We start from the raw sequence: 21,009 nt of genomic DNA, 5'->3' as shown, positions 1-21,009 counted from the left end.
TCCCAAAACAATCTGTTCCAGGACTTTATTGTCCATTAAAACACCTATTTTCCCTTATGCTCTAAACTAATTTATATAACTAAAGCTCAGTACTTCTTCTTTGATGCATGGAAACAGAATATTTTGTCCCCAGGAGTATTGCATCATCTTTTACATTGTTGATAAGTCTTCTCCGGAGCAAACCAGCCCTCATCTAACTTTTCCTCCTAGGCATATTTCCTAGACCTATTTTAGACCTCCCATTGGTCCATGTTTTTTTGCACAAAAAGCTAAACTGAGTATCATGACTGGCACTGAAGGAAATACACTCTCCCCTCTCCTCCTCTCAAGGATGAAAGAATAAGGTAACTAGCTTTGTTACCCCATACATTTAGTGCCATTCTGGATGCTGCCTGCTCCCAATGATCCTGGGCTGCCCTTGGCTTTGATTTGGGCAGTGACTTTATACCCTATACCCCAATACAGTTGCAATCAGTGGGTTTCTTATAGATAGCACTCTTAACTTCCTCTGCTTGCCTATGTTATACCCCAAGCCAAATGCCAAGGTTTCCCTCCCTTCTTCATATCACAGTCTGAAAAGAGAAGCACTGCTCCGTTCAGGTTTGATACAGTGTAGAGCTGCCCTGTAGGAGGCAAAAAACCAGCTCAACTGACTTTAAGGACCAGAGACCTCAAGCCATTTGCCATACTGAGCAACCCTGCCTGCCCACACTAGATTAACTGTCAGTTTCTGAGAAAGCTGTAGGTGACAGGGAATAAGCTCATCTGAGGAATCATTGGTACTGGTATATTGAGAGTGAAAATTTATATAGCAAGCGTATCAAAACCAACATTGGCTCAGCACTGTCTTCACTGATATCCTTCATAGCCATGTAAGAACAAAACACTGCCAAATCTGAAAACAGGTACACAGGCAAGGCAGAGAGAAATGGAGTGGAGATCTGAAGTAAAGTGATATTTACACTTACACACACATCTTAAAATGATCTTTAATTTCTTCTGACCTTCAGTTTTTGCATGGACCCACTGTTAAAGCTATCTTGCACTGTGTAAAATCAGCCCTGCAAAAATATTTTGAGTCTTTGAACTTGTGTCTCAGCCCCCACTAATGGAACAGTAACATTGTACAAATAATGTCCAGTTATCAGCACCTCTTTCGTTTGTGTCTAAAAGGAGTTGCAGCCTCTGACTGAAAATTTGGGGCAGATGGAGAAGAATTGTAGTAAAAGGTGCAGAAACAATTTTAATAGATTAGTCTTGATATTTGCAATAAAACTTTTAATGTTTGAGACAGAAAAAACTGGCAATTAAAAGTATCCTTACTAAATGCTTAATATACAAAAAAGTCATATTTTAAAAACACCGATTTTGAGTCTTAGAAATAGTGCATATACTGGCTTCCAGATAAATCTAAAGAATGTTTTGGTGCATAAATTACAGCAGACAAAAAGAACTCACAGTAAGTCATAGCCGAAGTAGACTTGACTTGTTTTGGTTTCATTGCACTTTAAAGATTTAGAACAACTGTGCACGTGAATTGCTGTAATCAGAGATTTGTGAACTGCTTAAGATAAAAGAGGTAGCATCACTTCCAGCCTTACTGGGTCATTCTTTTCTATCTCAAAACAGAGTGAAAGAAAAGTCTGTCTGTTTTTGTTTTGTTTTGTTTTAGTAAGGAATGACACATGCTGGTGAAAAAGTGTCTTTCAATTCCAGACAGAAAAGCAGTCCCTCTCTTTAATTTCTAGGTCAGTCTGTATGCTCAAGGGGCCCTAGGACTTAAGAGTCCAAATCATTAGATGCTTCTGAATTTGCTATAATTCATGGATTTTTATAGAATACGGTATAAAACTTTCTATCCAATACCACTTAAAATAAACAACTCTAGATTTAAACCTGTGTTTAAATTTTTGAATTCAACTTCTGAGCATTTCATCCCTAGTAAAATTCAAACGACCTGATTTTATTGGATTACCATCACGTTACTCCATCAAAGTGAATCCTTAAACTCTAGTTTCCCTGGCTCACACACAAAGGTCTTGTGCCATATGCTTGAGCTTTCCAAGCTTAGCCTATAGGATCCAGAATGAAAGTTTATTGTCATGGCAAAACAAACACGTAGCACAGGCAAGACACCAATGAAATACAAAATTATGTGGAAACTGAAAGCCAAAACTTTAAGAGCTGGGTGTTGGTTTCTTTGGATCCTTAATCCCAGAATGGCTCAATTTTTTGTCCAAATTGTTCACCCAGGTCTAATGACCATTGAACAGTCTAGCAGGCACTACACATGAGATAGGATTAGGAGGTCATGGGTTCAGTCCGTAAGTAGGACCACTCACCCCTGTCACAAATCTACTCAGTTGACAGACAATTCTTTCTGATGAGTTGGCCACCCATTTGGAGGGTCAACAGAAATCTTACTTATTTTGAAAATTTGACCATGAGACACAAACTGCCCTTCTGTGTGGGGAAGCCCACCCCACAGGTGCCAAGAAAAAATCACAGTTCATGCTGTTCAAAATCCATCCTCCCAAGGCTCTTCCTAGGGTGGCTAGTGTTTTCCAAGCTGGTTGCTTTTGTTCTGACTTCTCGTGTGTTCTAAAAAAGCACTTACAGAATGATGTATTAGTCTTCATTTTAAAGGAAAAAACAGTTGCAACAGGTGAACATCATATATGTTTGTTCAGCAAGTTAACCTCAACAAACCAAAGGGAATGTTGTGAATACTTTCACAACAACAACAAAAGATATTGCAAAATAATACCTTAATGCCATGTCTTAAAGTATACTTTAGACTTCTCTTGCTTGTTATGCTTGAAAACTTCCTGTCACCCAAGGAAAAAAAAAAAAAGAGGAAGAAAAAGAGAAAAAAAGAAAGAAAGATCCACAGCATTCTTTCTGCCTTACGTAAGCACAAGAATAAGAAAATCACCACCCTCACCCCATTTTTTTCTGTTTTGTTTTGTTTTGTGTTGGGAAAACTATAACTTCATGAAGGATCTGATAACTAACCCATACAGTGCAGTAGCTGATAATACAATCCAAGCATCACAAACCAACTCCCAAATGCTAACAAGAATCAGCATCTTTGTTGTAGAGCAAAACAATGCAATCGCATACCAACCCAAAAGCCAGTTCCTCTGGAGATACCAAATGTCTAATTCACAGTGAAAATAGATGGTGGTAGATGATGATGCATGTACTACATTTTGATGTTGCCTCCCAGAGATAAAACAGAGGGCCTGATCTCTTGTTGTGTTAAAAATTCTCTGGTGTTTTTTGGAATCAGAGAACAGATGAAAAATAAGATAATTATAATTGTCTGGGTAAAATTCTTGCAAGCATTAACTATATATTGCATTCTGGTTTTGCCTAAACACTTTCTGCATTTGATCTGAATAATGAACAATGTAGTTGTTTTTGGTTTTTTTTTCTGGCAAAACTGGGGGCAAGAAACCAGCTAATTACTTGAGTAAACTGAATAAAGCTTGCTGATAAATGGCTATTTTCTAGTTCAGAATTGAATGATTCTACTTATAAATTTAGACATAATTTAGCATTTAACTCCATGGCCCAGTGGGACAGCCCTGTGAATGTGAAATTGAGTACACATGTCAGAGGCCTGCAACTGTTTTGGGACTCTTTCAGGATGGAACAAAATATTGTACATTCGTGACTTCCTTATATACAACATATATACAATGTATATGGATGCATCTCCTACTCAGAATTAAAGGGTGTATGATTCTGTGTGTTTTATAGGATGCCCTCTGACTGGAGAAGTGAAGTCATGCCAGGGTGGATTTTGGACATAACCTACCACAGAGGAATTGTGAATAGCAAAACAGCTAGCTTACACTAAGTATGGCCAGATTTGTGAAATAGGCTTACTGCTTTTGCACTTACATTGTGTACTCTGAAGATCTCAGGGCTTTCTAGAAAAGGACATGAAGAAATCCACACTGCATAGAAGAGGATTATGACCCTTCTTGTGTTGCTAATAGAGGAAAGAAAATGTGATTCACAGACTTGGAGACCTCAGGCAGAAAGCTTGACATTATAACCATTTTTATACCATAGATCCGCTCTGCACCATAAATGTCATGATGAGTTCTCTAGCCAGTTTGGTTATGTAGCTCAAAAACACACTTGCATTATTTCAGTGGAAGACATAAACATAGACGGTAAGTTTCTTGGTAAAGGGGTTATTCTCAGTTCTGCCCTATATTCAGCAGTGTATCCTGTATCTCCACAAAATGTCACTGCATAAAACTAACACGAAGAAAAATCCATCAAGAATAAGTAATGTTTCCTGTGATGCAGAAAATCAGTCATTCAGAACAGAAAAGAGAAATAAGATAGTCTGTGATGTAAGATCATAAAATATTGCAGCCCACTAACGTCCACAACTTCTTTCATGATCGACATGGGCAGTCAGTGTGATCCAGCGGTAAGACACTGTACAAGCAAACCAAATAATTTCCAAATATCTCCTATGTGAAGCAGAGAAAAGCCTAGGGTCTTAAAAATCAGGGATTGAAAATTCCTAGCAATAACAATAGATGAGAAGTGGTACTGTTAGAAATGTGAATACTGAGGCACAGAATTATGTAAAAAAAAAAAAATGTTTTGAATTTGAATGTGGCAATCAATTTACTTGGTTTTGGTTGTCTGTCCATATCAGAAGCTAAATGGCAAGGAAATCCTCCCTGGTGTATACTTAGTGCACTATTTTACCACATTTACCTTCCTATTGTCTTTCTGAATGAGAGACCTTACCACTAAGTCAAATCAGGGAGAGGATAGGCCAAGTATCCCATATGTTTAGCATTTGAAATGCAAATCTGGGAGATTCTCCTCTGGAGTCATAGACTCATAAAATATTGGGCTATTTGCCCTACTATGAAATGCACTTTAAACAGGATGGGTCATAACAGGAGACTTCCTTAAAGCAAGTGAACATGGGAAGTAAGCTGATACCTAGGTGTGAACAGAGCAGCCTGAGCTCTGAGTCAGACTGTGTGAGGGAGGCATCAGAGAGAGGCAGGATATTGAGAGTCTCCTGGTCCTGAAGAGCATCCTGGGCATGCTTTCCTTGCTAACCTACTCTCCCAGAAAGCCCACAGGCAAGACTGGAGAGCCACTTCTCCAGCGTCTTGGATACCAGCTCAAAATAACAAGATCTGGTCCTATTCTGGCCCCTGTGTATCTTTGGACAAGCCACTTCATTGTCTTGTGCTTCTTTCCTGCTTCCTTGCATTCGTTTTACCTTCCTAGAAGGTATGTGGGCTAGGACAGTATCTTGCCCATTACTGTGATCTCTGTCACAATAAGGACTCAGTGCTAGGTGTCAATTTAGTTGAAAAATTAATTAGAAGGCACATACCAACTGACTATCACATACGTACCACCAGTAACGAACAAGCCGACAGCAAAGAAGAGAGGCACTAAAAAATTTGACTGTAGCATCATGCTTAGTGCTTTCCTCTGCCGTCCAGATGATCCTTTTCACACTTATAATAATCACACTTGTAATAATCCTGATCTTTTTTGCTGTAGTTGCTGTTATTCATTTGTTCAAGAGAAAGATGTTGCGTTGGGTGTTTGTTTTGTCTTCCTAGCTGTCCATAGCTTTTTTTCCTAGATAAGTTGAAGTTGTTACCAAAGTAGTATCGTAGAACTATAGAATCACAGAATATCCTGAGTTAGAAGGGACCCACAAGGATCATTGAGTCCAACCCCTGGCTCCGTACATGACAACCAAAAAATCAGACTGTGTGTCTGACAACATTGTTCAAATGCTTCTTAAACTCTGACAGCTCGGTGCCATGACCACTTCCTTGGGGAGCCTGTTCCAGTGCCCAAACACCCCTCAGTGAAGAACCTTTCCTTAACACCCAGCCTGACCCTTCCCTGTCCCAGCTCCATGCCATGCCCTCAGGTCCTGTCGCTGTCCCCAGAGAGCAGAGCTCAGCGGCTGCCCCTCCGCTCCCCTCATGAGGGAGCTGCAGGCCACCATGAGGCCTCCCCTCAGTCTCTGGGCTGAACAAACCATGCGCCTTCAGCCACACCCCATACATCTTCCCCTCTAGACCCTTCACCATCTTTGTAGCTCTCCTTTGGACACTAAGAGTTTTTTGTCCTCCTTATACTTTGGTGCCCAAAACTGCACACTGTACTTGAGGTGAGGCTGTACCAGTGCAGAGCAGAGTAGGATAATCACTTCCCTTGACCTTGGTTAGCAATGTCGTGCTTGATGCACCCCAGGGTATAGTTGGCCCTTTTGGCGTCCAGGATACACTGCTGTCTCATGTTCAACTTGATGTCAACCAAAACCCACAGATCCCTTTCTGCAGGGCAGCTCTCCAGCCTCTTGTCCCTCAGTTTGTACATATACAGCCAGGGATGCCCCATCCCAGGTGCTGAATCCAGCACTTAGTAATTCCAAAACAAACCATCCTCTTCACTTTTTCCAAAGATATGTCAATGTTTGCCAGCCCCAAAGAAGGTATATGACTGTAGGTATAGCAAATCTTAAATGTCTCCCTCATGTTGCTCAGCAGTACCATCTTAAGGACCATTTTTAAATTCAACTATTTTAAACAGACTAACATTAACATTAAAATAAGTATTATCACATTTATCATCTCCTTCTAAAGACAAGGAGGACATACTAGATGAACTATATCTCAAATTCTTATCATAGATGCAGCTTGTGTATAACTATAGCACAAGTTTTGTGGATTTGTTAATGTTGACTATGTTGACTCCTCACCTGGCAGTAACATACCTCTTCTCTGCTCCACTGTCTTTACTCTCCTAGCTGGCTGCAAGACACCTCAGTTCATAGTAGCCAAGCTCCTGTCAGCAAATTGAAGCTGCTGCACAGTGCCTTGGCTGGTGCAACCACAGTCAGTCAGTAACCACAGCTGCCCCTCACTCCTCCACCTTGGAGGAACCAAGTGGCTGCATGCTGCTGCCTAAAACTTTGTAATACCATCTGAACCCTCATTGGACCTGTAAAGAAGCCATGAACTACTAATTTGAGAAACTGAAAACTAAAGCCCATGCCAGACAGGATCCAGACTTCCTATGAGCGCTTACAAAGGTGAATGGTCCATTCCTCCCCTTAGTGGTTTGCTCTTATGACTCCTGCTATAACGTTTGCTGCTATAAAAATCTGAATGGTTCTGTTTTCAGCTTCCCATCATTGATTCAGACAATTATGTATGCCACAGAAGAGCAACTGACAGTCAAAGAGAAAACTAAAACCTCTGCAGTATGAAATTTAATTCTGCTCTATGACACTGACAGTAGCAACTGAAGATCAAGTTGATTTCTCTTTCTTCACAAGCCAATCTCTCTGCTTTTTCTCTGGGTAGCTGAATGGTGAGATAGTAAATTTAATCCATTGCTTCTCATGGCTTAGGCTCTTCCCAGCTGTCCATTGTCTTTGGGTTTTGAAAGGCTGGAGGGTACTGCCATACTGACTGCAAATTTATCCACAACCTTGGGGACTCTCAGAGGAAGAACAGTCACCTTCTCAGACCTACCTCTTGGACTTGGAGCCAACCCTGGCAACAGGGAAGCTAAATCTGCCTGTTACAGAAGGGGCTTGGTGGGGCCCCTGGGGAGCCCACAACATCCATCTTATCCTCAGCCACCAAGCAGCCATGGCATGATGATGTCTTCCAACTAATGCTGCTTATGTGCAGATGTATTCCATGATACCTTTCCTCTGCTGTCGCCCTTCTTCATGCTCCCTGGCCTAATGTAGCCAAGCTGTTTTGCAGGCTTCACCTTTCACACATTTTTTCTTCAAAAGAAATGAAGCAAAACCAGAAATTGCCAGGGTTGATTATTTTTTTTTCAAATAGTAGTTAACTCCTCCTTTGTTACAGACACCTGCACACCCATGCACATGTGCACATGCACCTATGCGCTAACACAGCCAGCCAAGCACTTTGCTTTCCTTCTCCTGCAAAGGGCAGTGTTTGGCTTATACTTTCTCAGCAGCGTGATTAGCTGTAGAAAATAGTGTGTTCTAACACCTTTATCTATAAATACACATTCTTTTAATAGGAGCTACAGTTCAAGAGTTAGAATATATTTAACCAAGAGCTTATAAGCATAATGAGATCTTCAGCAAACTGCTGCATGAAATCATCACTTAGCAGTTTTCTATCAACTATGTGGCAAAGTTGTAATTTGCCCTGTGAATGCTTCTGTTTCTTCTGCAAAAAACAAAGTAGTTCTTTTTCGCTGTGCAAAGGCATCCAAATATGTCTTTTCGTTTACTGAGTTGTTGATACAAAGGAGTCCAGTGTAATAGGCCAAGTCTATGCATCTCTTCATTGTGAGTAAGGCTAGCAGGATTAACCTTCCAAAATAAAATGGGTGCAATAAGCCAAATACCAAAGTCATTAAATTAGTATGAGGGATGAATTTGGTAAATGCCTCTAGAATCCCAAACTGTTAAATTCTAGGATTTAACAGGTTTCAAGTAACTTGTTAATTTAAAAGTGAGTGAGCCAATATATTAAGTCATAGAGGAAGCCTCAGAAAATCAAGTATGGAAAGCGCTGTTGTCCTAAAATGGAGGGGAAAAAATCTACATCAGGCTTTCACGTCCAGGGTCATTCCATCAATCTTTCCATATTAACCACTGTAAGCATACATAACATTAACGGAGAGAAAGCATTTCTAAACTAACATTTCAAGGTCATAAGTTCAAGTACTTAAAATTTAGGAAGTGACAGAATGAGGACTGACAGTGAAACTTTAATTCAGCTATCTTCCATGCTTATGGTAACATAACCTTTTATTCCACAGGACCCTCTCCTCCACTTAGTGTGCAGGATGGATGCACTCTCTTGATGAGCAATTGCTCTGTTTTGCTTTCTTCTTGCTCACTGTGCACACCCCAGGCTTTATTTTATATATTTTTATTTATTTTATTTATTTATTTATTTATTTTATTCCATTTTATAGAGCAACTCTGAGCTTCACCTTAGCTTTTGGACAGCACCAACCAATGTAAAGTGTGAGAGAATCACAGAAAAAAATCATTTAACAATATCTATCCACTTGAGGTAAAGAGATATGATTCCTCCCACCTTAGCATTTTAGTAAGATGTAACATCTAAGTATTTGCTGGTATGAGCAATTCAGTTTGATGGGTCTTAAGACACCAGCCTTCAGAGTACTTTTTGGTTTTAAACACTGACCCCTCTGACTTCTGGTGCTTTTCTGCAGCTGTGGTTGTTCACCACTTCAGAAAGCCACATGCTGGGAACCCAAAGTAAGCAATCAAACGTGGGGAACAACTACTACTAAATTCAAAAATAAAAAATAAAAAATTGAAAAAGAAGTTTAAATGACTTTGCTAGCAATACACAGGTAAATGGGATAGAATCATAGAATGGCTCGGGCTGGAAGGGACCTTAAAGATCATCTAGTTCCAATTCCTTTACCAGTGGAGAGCACAAATGCAGTCCCCCACTACCACAAATTATACAGTCAAGTTTCCCACATTTGGAGAAATCGCACAGATCAGCATACCTGGAGTTCAAGGTATGAGCTTCACCCTGGGAAAACCGCCTGCCTGATCATGGTGCCTCCCCTGCCAGGATAGGACAGGAAAGAGAATGTAGCTCCTGATAGCAACACAAAAACATCTGACCCACAGGACCTTCCTTCTCTCATCCAGACAGCCTGTGTTCATTCACAGCCACAAGAAGAAAGCCTGCAGACCCTCTGCCAATTTCAGCAAATATACAAGGGTATGCACTCCTGAGGCAGGCATCCCATAAGAAAATGTGACCATGAAGTTAAAAACGCCATGCTAATGCACACTTAGGTACAAGCCACACTCATGATTCATTGGCAGTTCTCCAGAAAAAAAAAAAAAAATCTAAACTGAAATTTTAACACAAACTCGGAGCTTTTAAATGCCAGCTCTGAGCAGCAACTCTGATGTCAATTGCAAATTCCTGTTCAAGAGCACTCTAGAGATTATGAGAGAAACAGTCACGAAGGTCAGGGCAGTATCCTTTCTGTAGCCCCTTCCTAAGAGTCTTTTGAACTGACTCATCTGAAATTACTGAGGCAGTCACAGAACAGGAAAAGTTTCAACACCAAACTAAATGCACAGCAATCATTCCTATAATTTCAAGAAAAAAAACCTCCCTCTCTGCTTTGGCTTGTATGCTAACTTACAACAGCTGTGGCCCAGATTCTCACCATTATATCCATTCTGAATACTGTTCTACTTAACGTGTGGATGGAGCTACCTGGGAAGGTTTGGAGACCAGCATTGACAATTATATTTGAAACTCACTGCATTCTGTCCTCCCCAAAATTTATATATATATATATATATTGGCAATGCCTAAAATTTAGACTTTATTTTATAACATTCTCATGAAAGGGTCAAAGAAATTTCTTTGTACTCTCCTATGCATTGCATTTCTTCCTTACTTTCTAAGATGCATTTTGCACCCCGTGGGGCAGGCCTTTGTTGAAGTTAATGTTGTGGAGTATAAAGTAATAAATAGAATCATAGAATCATAGAATATCCCGAGTTGGAAGGGACCCATAAGGATCATCAAGTCCAATGCCTGGCACCGCACAGGTCTGCCCAAAAGTTTAGACCATGTGAATAAGTGCACAGTCCAATCTCTTCTTAAATTCAGACAGGCTTGGTGCAGTGACTACTTCACTGGGGAGCCTGTTCCAGTGTGCGACCACCCTCTCGGTGAAGAACCTCTTCCTGATGTCTAGCAATCAGGATCAATCAATCCTGAGCAATCCTGAGCAATCCTGAGCAATCCTGAGCAATCAATCCTGATGTGAAGCAAGCAACATAATACTAAAATGAAGTATCACTTTAAAAAAAAAAAAAAAAAAAAAGGTATCCTTCAATGCTTTATGTGCAAAATTTACAGAGTTATGGGAGGAAAAGCCACTAGAATAAAAAGGGTTTTTCTTGTATTGTTCATGCATTCTAGCACCCTTTTAATAAGAGATTACTGGGAAAAACAACACAGCATCTTTCTGGAAAAGCTAATCATCTGATCTTGTTATCCATGCCACATAATCACTGCTAATCCATGTTCCATTATGTCATATTCCGCAGTACCCTTTCCCTTGTGTTCACAGTCCTGCTATCTCTTTTTCCTCCACTCACATCTTCCTCTCTGGTACTTCTGGCCACAGGAAACTGTTTTCATTTACTGTTTCCTGAAAGCTTGCGGTTGCTAAAACCTCTTTGGTATTTATGATAAGTATTAGTATCTATAGGATTCAATTAACTCACACAGCAGCCCTTTGCTTGTCTACGGTATTTGCCTTCCACCCACACTTTCTACCTTCCCAGATTTGAGCTTGCTTTTCTTTCTCTCTCTCTCTGTCCCTCCTTGTGACTCATTCACACTGCTTGGAAGTCCCAAACACATTTCAGCAGCTCTAGGGGTTGTGTTACCTCTGCTTGCACTGCTGCTGAACTCCTTACCTGAATTAGAAAGAGGTTTGTTGTCCTTCCTCCTCAGCTGTACATTGAGCATGGTGCTGATAACTTATGGAAAAGGCTGTGGAATTGTTTTGTTTCAGGAATATCAGTGGGTTCCTGTAAGTGAGTCCTCACTATCCAACCTCCATAGAGATGCTGCTATGTAACAGTGCTGTCATTCAGTCCACCAGCATAAAGGATGTTGCTGCTGCAATGTAGCAAGACTATTTTAATTTATGTGGGACTATTACAGCTCCCATTCATCAATCTGAAAATTCACGCAGCAGAAAGACTGCCAGGACTGCATTTTCCCTATGCTACTTGGGATCCAAGGTGCGTCATGGGCACAGAGTTGTGCGGTCCCCTGCCTCTTTAGCATGCCATTTGCTCCCTTCAAACTCTCCTGAATTTCAGCATTCTTACTCAAAGTTAGGGCTGATTCACTTTAATAGGAATTCAATGGTGATATTTGGTAGTGTGCTTCATTGGACCCATTTTCTATACCATTCATAGTGTTGCCAAAGGTGCCTGAGTTAGGCAACAGGACACCCTAAGTTCCCTCTACCATCAAGGAAAGAGCTAGCTGCCTCCCAGGATGATTCACAATGGAGGTGGATTGAGTAATGCCATGGACCTGCCTGTTTCTCTATTAACTATACAAAGCACGCAGGGAGACTAGACTCCTAACTTGACTCTCTTAGTTGCCTAAATTTGGTTGTGTTAATCCACCTCTACGTGTTGCTACAGATAAACATCCAAATGGATTGCAAGACGATAGTTCCTTTCGTTCTTCTTTGTTTACCTCTTATCATGGAGTAATTGTGGTTTCCATATACTGAATTTTTCAAAGGAAAAATCCTATGCACTAATATGCAATCCAGTTCACTTTGAAAACAACTCTGGATATTAACACCGAGGCCAATTTTCTGCCACTCCGCAGCAAGCAATCTCTGAGGAGCCATTCTGGTATGTCCTGGCTTTAACAGGAGCTGCCAAATACAAGCAGAAGCTGTGATATCTGCCATCCTTCAGGGCCACATGTTAATGCTCTGTGTGCATTATCGGTCACTCCTGGGCTTGATCCAAAGCCTATTGAAATCCATAAGAGTCTTTTACTAGATTAAAGTGACAGGGAAGTCAATTCTCCTATCAAAAAGAGTACTTTGCAGGTTCATCTGTAGGTGTCAGACAGGTGAGTTTCAGACCTTTCACGAGAAAGGGGTCTGAGTGAAGGCTGAACTGAGGTGTCAGTTCTTCAAAGATCAGGGGCCATTTGGGTCCACTGTTAGAGTTCCCAGCATCTGTACTTTTTAATGCTGCTGGTGGTGCACTAAGCTTCATTTGTTAGGCTGGGGATGACTTGTCATAACACACGAGTGGTTTAACAAGTGAAGATAAGAGCCCTTTCTAACACTAAGCTCTTCTATATCTGCCTCATACAGCATTCTGCATTTGAATAACAGGGCTGTCGAGTAATCTCAGACTTGCACTACCATTTATGGCTTAGCTTTTGACTTCTTTGCAATTAGCAGAAGTGGTAGCATTTATTCGCTTTCAAAGGAGACTATTCCCTCTTTCTCCCTCCTGCTGCAACCTCCACACCCTCCCCTTCAATCAACCATGTCTCAGACTGGGAGGGAACTGGAGCAATTTGACTCATCCTGTTAAATAAAATGATTGGAGCAAACAAATGTGGCCTGTGCTAAAGGCTGCTTAAGTCCACAGGACTGTGGACTCCAGAGAAATGACTGTCCTCACTGTAGAAGTTGCCTGGCAATATGTACATAGGAAAGCAGTATCAGTATCAGTTCTCATTATTGCTATCTTAGTATTCCCATTCTGCTCAGGACCTTGCCTATGTCCATGTTTTTCCCTCTCCTTCCCTGCTAGATCAGCAGATGGAGTGGTGATGCAGCCAGGGATGCACCTCTGTGAGAAGGAAGGCAGCACTATACAGGTGGCTGGGCAAGGCACACATCTTCAGCTGGATGTATGGGCAATGGCACACGTGTGTGAGTCAGTACACACTATATTCTCCAGGCTTTCAGTAAAGCTTGTAACAGTGCTGGGGAGCCAGATTATTGAAAGGACATCTGTCCATCACTCAGATTTCCAAGGAGTTGAAAGACAGATTTCCAGCACAGAAGCAGCCCAATTTCCTCAAGATCTCATATCTCCTTTAGGCAACTGAGTGACAATGCATATTCAGAGTGTTACATATGTAGATTTGTCCCATTCAATTTTGATGGTTGAAGGCAGATTTCCCAAAGAGATCTGAACTTGTTCTTTAAATGCAGCTCTTAAAAAGTGACCCAGACTGTCCAAGCAAAGGTCTGAGAGCAAAGGGGCAAACTAAACAACCCTGGTCAGAAACAAATATAACTGCAAACAGCCTGGTGAAGCAATCGCCCACCCTAGGGAGTACGCTGTGACCGAAGCACACTCGTCACCACTGGCTGCAGAAGACACTCAACCCTCTGGTGTTTGTTCCACTGAGTACACCAGGCATGGGCTTTAGGCATGCTCCTAAGAGTGTGTGGAAAGTTTTAAGCCTGCATATGTTCCCACTGAGTTCAAATCAGAGCCAATGGGATACTCCCGGGATTATGCACTTTGGTGAAATTAGGCCACAAAACATCAGCCTCTCGCTGAACTGAGCTAAGCGGGAACCTGATACAACAGATTGCTTTGTTCAGCACATACGTTGAATCTATTACATTGTGGTGATATCAGCTGGTAAGCTGCAGAAATGCCTAATAATTTATCCAGCACCTTAACATGGGCATGCTTGAGCCACTTCTGAAGCTCCAACCTAAGGAGCACTTATAGAACCACTAGCACATAAATAAACATATTTCCCCCACAAACAGTATTTCTCATATCAGAGATGCAACAGTCAGTCCTGGTAGATTGACAGGCTTCATGTGAAATATAAGTCATTGCCACTGGCAATGAGTGTGCCATACAACCGAGAAGCTGGGACTTTCTGACCATTTATAGACCTTATACAACTATACTCATTGACCCTGAGGCAATCTGCATTTTCATAAGGATAGCAGCCTCAGGTTGCCTCAAAAGTACTCCTGTTCTGATACGTTGTCATCTTCCCTCTGGCCTGTGAAGTAGAAGTCTTTTTACCTTTACAAAAATGCAGTTGCATTTTATCATGGTAGCAAACAACCACACCAAGTAACAAAATATCCCATCCAGCATTGCATGGCTGTGGCCCAAGTGAGATGACATGATGCTGAAATTCACTTTCCAGATCAACACCAATTGCCACGTCATTAGGGCAGTGCCAGTTCAGGGGATTTTTCACAATGGGATGATTTCACAACTGGACACTGTGACAACTCCACCATGTCAGTGCTGTATTACAGACAAGTCACCCAATTCTCAGTGTTAAAACAAATGGCTTTAGAGGGAGACAGACATGGCATGTAGCAAAAATGATATGTTTTATACCTCTCTCAAGTGTTTATATCCTCTCCTGTATAGGGCATCACACAGGAGCACAGAAAGCACGCACCACTGAACACCACCCTGGCTGTGCTCACACCCCAGCATAGAGGAGCATACGGGATGTGCTCATGTGTGTGGAGCTCCAGGAGAGCCATTGCTGGAATACATTATGACAGAGGCAACAAGGCTTTGCTGGCACAGGTTTGCACATGCTCAGCAACACTTTGCACATATATTGGCAGGCTCTCACACAGATAGTAGTTGGGGCCAACTGCATTGACATGTCCTTGTTTATGGTTTGGAAACTGCAGCAACATTTTGATCCTGAATATATTAAAAAATCCCTTAGCCCTTCAACATACAAACTACTGTAACTCTGCTGTTCCCTTCAGTCTGCAAGGAGTCTGGAACTATAGCTCTGGGAGAAATTCAAGCTGCATGGTTTATGTTACAAATCTGCTTTTACTGAAATCTGGTGAAAATGGCAATCAGTGTGCTTAACCATTTCACTCCTAATAATTTAACTGTAGCCTTTATGCAATGCACTGGTGGATCACTTCTGATTGAAGAAGCAGCTGAAAAGGACGCAGAGTGGGACTGAAAGCAGGAATTCAAGTTCTCCACTTCTTCAACAGCAGCCCTGCTCCACCTCCTATCAAGATAGCCTAAAGGCTCCAGCCCCCCCAAATCTCTCCCTGTGGAAGCTTCCCAAGTTCCAGAAGCTCCAGCTCCCAGATTCTTGTGTTCAAATCTCTACTTCTCCTCTGACAATTAATAATGTATAATGAAGTTCTTGAGCAACACAAAATATCAGGTATTTTATATCAGAATATATAAATGCACAAAGTAAGTCTTTTAACAACAAGAGAGACCATGCCCAGCCAGGCGCTTTATGTGACATCAGAGGTATAATTTAACTGCAGTGTGCCACTAATACTGTGACACATTCTCCTGCTACAGGTATAGAACAGATGAGTACAACTCCATTTTACTTTCTCTCTCATAAAATTCAAACCCATTTCCAAACTGACAGCTATGGTGAGATCAGAGATTTTGATGAAGAACTGCCTTCCAGTTGGTCCATGGAGCTAGTCCAGCTCCAGAGGTGGTGCAATTCAGAAGGAGAGAGAGAGAGCAGGCATAAAGATGCTGACAAAAATGCATGGAGGATTGTAAAGGAAGAGGTGTAGATGATAATGTAATATCATTCTGATATTATTTTTCCCCCTGTGCTCTGCAGGATGCTTAGCAGCAAAGCCCAGCATTTTTCTCTCTGGTCCAAACTGTGCCAGCATACTGCCAGAGAATTTTTGAGAATTCTCTGCTCCTCAGTAGCTAAATTTTGTCCTTTGCAATTTTCAGATTTCTGACAGAACTGCTGGTGACAGTTGTAATAATATTCTGTAAAATGTTGTGGTGGTGATTCTTTGAATGCCTTTGTGGTTTGCTGTCCAGAGTTATAATAACCTATGTTTGCCCAGATATGTGTTCTCAGCTTGGAAGCACTGTAGCTAGCATTTACTGTTCTGCCTGGGTGACGTGTGTGAGCATGTGTTGCTAAGCTTGTGGGCAAACCTTTCTCCAGGTATTTGCACTGTGCTTCCTACTCCCTGGGTAGCATCTCTCTAACTTCACATCTCATGGAAAGCAGGTGATGCCAGGCTTCTTCCAAGAAGCAGAATGTACCAAGAGGACCATCAATGGCTTCAGAGCCTTGTTTCAGTGCTGTGTTTCTCTATCAGTTATCTCCTTCCTTAATCCTAAAATAAAATATTTTAGGAAAACAATAGTGAAGGGAATAGAGGAGAGTCAGAAAAAGAAAAATGCAGGTCTGTGACTGTGAGACCAGAGACACGATTCAAACCAGCATAGCTGCACTGAGATTAAGATTTGATAAAATAGTTTACTTCAGATGACAATCTCACTCTGTTCCTCTCCATGAGTTTAAATTCCTCAGAAGGATGAGATAAAATAGCCAGCGCACATTAACATTTGCCTTGTCTTAGATCTACTTATACATGTCTTTAGCAAAAACTGTTGAGTGAAACTTTAGGAACCACTTTGTGTGACTTACACTGAAATCATGTATGTGTATATGAGGCACCAATTTCAATTAAAATTGGGGGAAACTTTGGAAAGAGAACCCTAAACAAGGCTAAAAGTAAGATCCAAAAATCATTTGAAGTCTTAAAGGACCTTCTCCTGAGTCTTTCTATAGCTTCTCAACCCTTTATATATCTGTGTTCATGAAGAAGACAACAGAAAAGAAGAAAGAGATGTGAAATATGCATGGTACTGGACTTAGTTCTATATAAAAAAAAAGACATATTCCAAAATACAGTGTAATACACTGGACCCTGATATGGATATAGTATGGATACTATAAAAGCCACAACCTCTATTCTGTGCCAAGCAATAGCTCCTATATATATTCAAAAACTATATTCTAGTCTGCTGAAAGATTGAAGAGAGTTAGTTATTGAGATGGGAAGAAAGGAGCTGAATATATTTTGAGAAGAAAATCCTTCATGGTTTGGCTACACACAAACGATGTTACACCCCCTGAAAGCCTGGTTTTTGAAATGAACTCATGCTCCAGAGGAAGGAAAAGCTGAGCATCTCCTCCAAGTGACTGTCCCAATTCACTCCTGCACGCCGGAATTACACAGCATTTGCTATCACTGAAGAAATGCGATATTATGTTATTAATATATATATTACACACTACTGTTGTGGAATCACAGGCCAGACAGGCCTTTACCCCCTAGTACCCCAATACTTACAAATGAAATCCCATAAAGAGAGCCTTTAATCTATGTGCTTATTAACCATTATTATTAGAGCATCACCAAATTTATAAACTTAAAAGTGCACCCTCACAAGGCTTTAGGTTCAGTGGATGACAGCATATTGGGATGCTAAATAGTAAAATTCTCCTTAGGAGTTTACATTCAAGAGCCTTGTCAGAAACCCCAAAATCTGTAGAGCTAAACACAATTTATGTGGAGCAGCCATGCAGAAAATCTTCTTCCAAAGCCAAATTCTCTTATTGATGTAAACTCTGCTTTGTCTCTTACTCCTTTTACATGCCCTCTCCTGCATCTCTCCCCCTGCCCTCTCCTCAAAAGGGGGATCATCCTTTGCCTGCTGAAATTAGCCATCAATATATCCTGCTCTATTCTTTGTTGTCTCTTCCTGACCAGTGATGTTGAGTCACATCCTCTATGGGGGACAAATAAGCCTCAGAGGCACAGTAGAGTGTCTCTTGCCTGAGAGTAGTTTCCTGTGCTGCTTTGCTCCTGCTTTCTGATCACCTCTCCTAACTCCACACTTGCCTCCCGGTTCCAGACTATGCTCCTCTCCTCTCCCAGCTCTGGTCCTCATGCTGAGCTGCAAAAAAAATGTGCTCTCAGGTGGTTACATTTATTATCAGCTGATGGAGGTTTGACCAACAAGAAAGGTTAAACCACGATTCGGCTAAGCGCTGAACCTCCCAAGAACTCTTCCTCTGGCAATGATCCTACAGTCTGCTTCACTCTCCAGCTCCACCTCTTCTGTTTTTCATGCTTTCCTGACCTCTGATTTTCTTCCTTCCTGCTGCTTCCTTCCCCTTTTCTCTTCCCAGTTTGCTCATTCTCCCTCCTGTTGGGTTTTCCACCCCCTACATCTCTCTGTTCTCTCTTCCATGGGGTATACGCAGCCCCTGTCCTTGCTGTCCATCCCTTGCTACCCCTCACTCTCCCCCACCTTATGTCCTGAAGCTCCTAAGGCAGTAAGTCTAGCTTTTGCACACAGCCATCAGGCTGAAAGGAAAAACCTGAGTCATGCCCCAAGCTGAGATTTCACTGGCACTTTATGTTTTCAGCTCACGTTTTGTGTGTTTGATACTAATAAGAAAGTAAAATTGAGAGCTATCACCCAACTTAATAACCTGATTTAGGAAAGAGTTAATTGTGTTGAAATCCCTTTGTATTCTGGGAACATAGGAGGGTGGTAGGCCCTGTGTATGTCCCATGTTTCCTAGGTTTAGGCCATGGTCTACTTAAACATATGCATGTAACTACAAGTTCTCTTAAGCCAGTATGCTTACATTTCTCCATGTGTTTTCTTGATTTAAGCCTCAGCTGCTATTAAAAGGGAAACTTCTACTCTGGAAATAGAAACTCAAGATAAAAGGACTTCAAATAAGCTGAGAAACTTTAAATTAAAAAAAAAAAAAAAAAAGCAAAGAGAAAGAAAAAAAGAAAGCTTTGTAGCGATACATTTATTTTTTAAGAACTAAAGAATTATGAATTCTATATATATCTATACCTCTGCATATAGTCTTACAAACACAATCATTTCCCTACTTTTTCCATCTTCTTCTATTTCTCTTAATAGAAACAACTTTTCACACTGAAAGGATACATGGAATAACATAATTTTTTGTTTATTATTTTAAACAAAATATAAGGAAATCCAAAATATCTGCTTTGCAGTCTAATATCAATAAACCTCCATGAGATATCTACTGATATGGTGATCCTGACACTTGTGTGATAGAAAGCAGATACTATCACAGCCTCACAATTAATTCAATATCATTGTTGTTTACCCCTATCTGTTGTATCTGACCATCCATTACTGTAATGGATCTGCCGAGAATTTTCTATCTCAAGAGCCACTCTCTTGATATCGTAACATGCGTCTTTTCCAGGTGTAATAGAGAAGAAGAAGGTAGATTTGTCATTGTTCTAAGGAACTAATGCAAGCATAGTGCCTTCATACTAGCACAAATGTAAATTACCCCAAAGAAAGAAAAAGGAAGGGAGGGAGGGAGGGAGGGAGGAAGGCAGGAAGGCAGGAAGGCAGGAAGGCAGGCAGGCAGGCAGGAAGGAAAACTAAAAGTCACCTCTTAGTATTTTGCTCAGTTCAAGGGAGAACTGGTGGGAATAGGGAATATTGCACAGCTTTGTACTATCCAAGAAAATCCACAATGACATTCCTTCGGCATGCTGACAACATGTTTCCTGCCCAGGTATTTTCTGAGATGGGGTCTCTTCTGCGCAACACACACAGCTATGGAAGGCAATATTATTTATTGCCAACTACACTACAAATTTCAGCTGACCCTAACTCCGCTTTCAGGTATGCTGAAGAGAAGAACTGTTAATGGTTTGGGGTCTACACTGAGATCAGGAAAGTTCCCTTTCATTTCTTCACCCTGCTGGACTGTGTGATTTGAGTGAAATTATTTAGTCCCTGCATCCTGCAGTTCAATACATGTGAAATAAGGCATTTCCCAAAAAAATGACATGTTAACGGGCATATACACAAGGTTGTGGTGGGTTCAGAGACTGTGGTAACAAAGATATCTGACAATATAATCGGCTTCTAGAAGAGCTACCAGAAAAGCTGGTTGACTGCATTTATCTGATATAGATATCTAGATATATTAGAAAGAACAAGAGCAAACAAGAAAGCAATGTGATCTTCAGTTTAATGGTAGTTTCCCTACTGAGAGACTGTAAGTATGTATAAGATAAGCTTTAAGAAGGTAAAAGTTTTAGGTCCAAATGCAATGCCAGCTGAGGTGCCAGGGTGTGTATCCATTCTCCCTGAGAGCTCACTTTAGATCACACCCCATGGATCTGCCACCTGCCATCTTCCAAAATCTCTCCCAGTCTCTGAATCCTCTACAGTGAGGCAATGAAAATTATGCACCTTAAAAAGCCATTATGCACACTAAAAACTGCAGATCAAAGGAGAATTTAGGACAATAAATAATGTTTTCCTTCTTTAAAAAAATTATTCCGGGAAACTGTATTGCTCAGGGGATTGGTACTGGGATATGGAGCCTTTCATCACTGATCCAAACATGACCCAAGTCAGTAGTGACCAAAAAAATGGTTACCGTTTGGCAGATGCTTTGTGGCCTAGAGTATTTGAAATGAGTTGATGGTCTTAATCCAGTTCCCAGTGGACAACTATCCACATCACAGAAACCACCACCACAATTGGCACCCTTATTGGCAGCCTTAGCAGGTTGGCCAAGG

General features: G+C 41.1%; 1 protein-coding gene and 1 non-coding gene across 3 annotated transcripts in view; both read right to left on the bottom strand.

Annotated features, from left to right (window-relative positions):
• The window catches only part of WNT7B (Wnt family member 7B), a 90,525-nt gene that overhangs the window by 56,473 nt on the left and 13,043 nt on the right, over nt 1-21,009 (bottom strand). The window lies entirely within an intron of this gene.
• Nucleotides 9,477-9,640, bottom strand: LOC118250205 (U1 spliceosomal RNA). Its single transcript, XR_004779360.1, has one exon. It is a non-coding gene; the product is annotated as a U1 spliceosomal RNA (small nuclear RNA).

Source organism: Cygnus atratus, chromosome 1 (assembly GCF_013377495.2).
Source record: "Cygnus atratus isolate AKBS03 ecotype Queensland, Australia chromosome 1, CAtr_DNAZoo_HiC_assembly, whole genome shotgun sequence".
Taxonomy (NCBI): Eukaryota; Metazoa; Chordata; class Aves; order Anseriformes; family Anatidae; genus Cygnus; species Cygnus atratus.
This window is presented reverse-complemented; position numbering and strand designations above follow the sequence as displayed.